Source organism: Camelina sativa, chromosome 5 (genome assembly GCF_000633955.1).
Source record: "Camelina sativa cultivar DH55 chromosome 5, Cs, whole genome shotgun sequence".
In the NCBI taxonomy this organism is placed as follows: domain Eukaryota; kingdom Viridiplantae; phylum Streptophyta; class Magnoliopsida; order Brassicales; family Brassicaceae; genus Camelina; species Camelina sativa.
Window position 1 is genome coordinate 166,417 of NC_025689.1, and position 4,282 is coordinate 170,698.

Below are 4,282 nucleotides of genomic sequence, written 5' to 3' on the forward strand. Positions count from 1 at the left end.
TTTCTTCTTTTTTTTTTTGTGTTAATTTGTTGGGTGGGTCTTATTACAACAAAAAAACAAAAAAAAAATTGAAAATGAAAGAGCGTGAGAGCACACGCGTTCTTGTTCTACAATAGTAGTAGTACAGTAATAAATAAATGGGATCATCCCCTTCTGCAAATACCCGAATTAACCTTATCCCAACGTTTGTCTCTTCGTCTTCTTTTTACCTCTTTCCGTCTTTTTTTTTCCCCTTTCCTTTTCTTCTTCTTTCTCCCCTTATTCAGTAGTATTTTCTTGTTGTGTGTTTCTGTTGTAAAACGGTAAATTTCAACACCTTAATTCCCTCCTTCTAGTATAATAATTATTACTAATAAGCTTAAACACATTACACTTTATTTATTTTTTATTTTTCTAGTCTCTTATCATTATTTACACTCTCTTTTTTTTTTTTTTTTTAACTCGCTAGTCAAAGTAAAACACAATGCATGTGGGTAGTATAACTTGGTGTGTATTCAAATTCAATGATATACGAATACGACTATTATTTTCCCCTATATATGTGTATATATAACTAGCGAATAATAATACGACGATTACAAAGTACGCTTTTTTTTTTTTTTTTGACAAGATTACAAAGTATGCTTGTACAAGTACTTTTAACACAACAACCGAATTATTGAAAAATCATACTATTATATGTTTTTAGCTTTAACTACTAAATAGGTATATATGTATGTCGACAAAAGACTTCCAAAGTTAATTAATATCATATTTGCTTTGATATAGTTACTAAGCATCATATATAATAACATTAAAAAGAAAAAATAGATTAGAGAAATTAAAAACATTCCCGATGATAAGATAAACATACGTTAAAAAAAAAAAAAGATAAACATACGTGTTGATTTAACGAATCAGGCATCGGAAAATCATTTAATATATATAGATCAGCCCAAAATTGAGAGGATAGGGGCATTTAAGATCCCCAATAAGGGCCTATCATCGTTCTTCTCTAGTGTTATATATACAGCCCAAACTTGCTTGAGAGTCGAGAAGAAGTCCTACTGTATCTCAGTGCAAAACAATTAAGCATATTTGTCATTGGTCCTGCTTTTTTCTAATTTACCGATTTGCAACATTTTTTCCTATATTTCTTTGTTAAATTTTATTTAAAACAGAAAAGTAATCTTATACATAACAAAAAAATATATAGCTAACTGTTTACAAAAATTAGTAATATACTATATTAACTTAAATAGTCATATATAACTTGAAATTATATATTAGAAAAGAAACCTAATGTCTATTTATAAAATTGTAACGTAAATAATTTGGACAAGCAATTGTCCTCAGGTCATTAAGGCCATTGGGGAATGGGCATGGCCATGTTTATCCTTCCAAGGCCGGCGAGGGTTTCAGTGGATCATCAACTGGCCCATATGTGAAAGCCCAGTGATACACCTCCAAATACCACATTCCCGGGTCTGTGACAGACAGCTCAACATACATATTCTTCGGCTATTCGCTCTACTTGAACAAGTGTGTGTGTGTTACACAGTGTTGTATATTTTGTCGAGAGAGAGAGAGAGAGAGAGTCTGAAAGAAAGTAAAAAAGAATAAAAGACACTGGACTTAACTTTATATTAATTAATAATTATTAATTTATTATTATATAAAACATACCCAAATAATGTTAATGCATGGACCACATGCAACTACTTGCACGCTTAATAGATTCACTAAACTCGATCTTTACAAGTGGGAAAATATTAATGTTACTTATGATGTTAATAGTATATAACAATACCAGAATTAGGATCTGAAAAAGAAAGAAAAACCATATAATCATATGACGTATATAGCTAGCTAGTTTCGATAATTAGTTTACACAGCCGTACTAGACCATTTAAAACAGTGGTGACGAGTCAGTTTCATCTTTTTTAAAAAAAAAATAGCAGGTAGAGATAGTTAGAACTAATTTTTAGTATCAATAACAGTTAACTAGTTCTTTTGAATGTCTATATATATATATATATATATATATATATATATAGTAAAGTAGTATATTGTAAACTAGTTTGTAGTTTTGTACTACTAAATATATATATAAACGCCATCGTATGCATCGTTTAGTTGATTAATATAACTAAAAGCGTACATAATTTGTTTTATCCGTTGCAAGGTGGTCCGATCCACCTTCGGTCGACACATGTCCTCAGTTTTGCAATGATTTTACATATATATATAGCTGTAATATTTACCCAACCTGACTTAGGTTTTTCGGGAAAACAAATAAAATATATAATATAATTGCCAAAATATCATACCTTCTAGAACACCTCTCCAAAATCATATAAATAAAATGTAAGCTAAATTCTAGTATAATCTTTACATTACTTACTAGATACATATACATAATGCATACGCATAAAAAAATTGATTGAAAAAATCTAGTGTATAAAAACATAAAATACATAAATTTAATCACTTATTTTAAATAGAAAACTCATAGAACTTAACATGGTTATTATTTGATGCAAAAGATATTTGAGTTTGTAATGGATTGAAAGAATCTTAGTGTATCCATTTTTCTATATCGAATTTCGAAAGTGTGATGAAAGAAACATTAAATTAAAATATATGACTAAATTCATTTTTTTTTTTTGTCTTCAGATAGAAATAAATTGTGAAAGTTTGAACAAGGGAAAGTAAAAACTAGAACATAAACAAAAACTTATAACGCCTCATCTCTCACTTGATCATGAAGCCAAGAAGGCCTTCCAAGTGAAAGGTAAGACTGAAAACGACCATCTCTTGTGACGCTTGAAGCAATCGCCATTGCTACCTTGTTAGCAGAAGTCGCAACCGAATAGCATCTCCACGCATGAAGCTTGGACAGAGCTAAGTGTATATCGCTCAACACCAAATGGAACCGTGGCCAGGCTGCTGGGTTATTTATGGCTTCAATGATCACATTGTTGTCCGTGGCAAACTCAACTTTAGGTAACTGCAGGATCTGAACCGCTTCAATTGCCCACAAAAAGGTTCTTGAACCTGCAAGGAGCCGTGAGTCAGAGGCCGTAAGTACATCCCTAGCGTGGAAAAGTACCTGTCCTTGATGATCTTTCACAATCCAAGAACCACCCGACAAGCTAAATTCACTTTACTAATTTACTTTTATTTTAAAGTTTATAAATTTTACAAGATTTTATATATCGTGATATAAAAGACTAGTTCTAAATCTGAAAATGACTATAAATAGAGGGAAAAAAAAAAGAACAAAAGAGAGATAAATTACGTAAGTAGAAATATAAAGGATCCTTATCTGTATAATTCACATGATGAACACTAATTAAAGAGGACAGCATTTTCTTTTAAAATAGTATAAGAGATGGAGGTGTGCCAAATTAATTTCATATTATATGCTTTTAAAAGAAAGGAAAGTAGTATTATTAACAAACTATACCTATTTATAGGCTCTTCAATTTTGGCAAGCAGCTGACTACTAATTATAGACCACACGACGTGCTCTTATATATATGGTCCACAAGTTCCGTATTATTATTGTTTATTTAGATAACTCTAATTATAGTTCTTATCTATTTAAACTATATGTGATGTGACTAATCAATCATTTACTAAATCATCAAACAAATATATAGAAAATAACTTATAGTTAAATACCGGTTAAACAAATTTTACATAAAGTTTATTCGCTTGAATTTGATCCCAAGTGCGAACAGAAACCAAAGAATTACTTATATAATTCGTATATATATATATATAGTAGCAGATCGAGGGAAGCAAGAGCAGAGCTTTGCCGAATCCCCTTTAACATGCACAATGAAGCAAACAACAAAAAAAACTTATGAACATGATATGAAACCTCCATGAAATATGTAATTTCAGCAGTTTGAGAAGTTAGAATTAGTCTAAGACCAAACTCCGAATCACCTTTTTCTTTTTAATGTTAAGAATGTTTTCACCTTTTACTTATCAATACCCGAGCAAACGAAACGCCAATTATATGACTTATCAAGTTACCAATTTCTCGAAGGAAAATGTCGGTCTAGAGAACAAGAAAAAAGGAAAAAAAGAAGAAGTAAAACACCAAAATGAAATGAGTTGGATATGAATGCATATATGCACCCTACAAATTAAACGAAATTAGGAAGTGGAATAATTACGAGTACTATAGTCTATACAAACATCAATAAATTAATTCAAACGTTTAAACCTTAAGGGTTTACGAGAAATTAATTAGTTGAACATTAATTTTTAAAAAAAAAAAAAAAAAAAA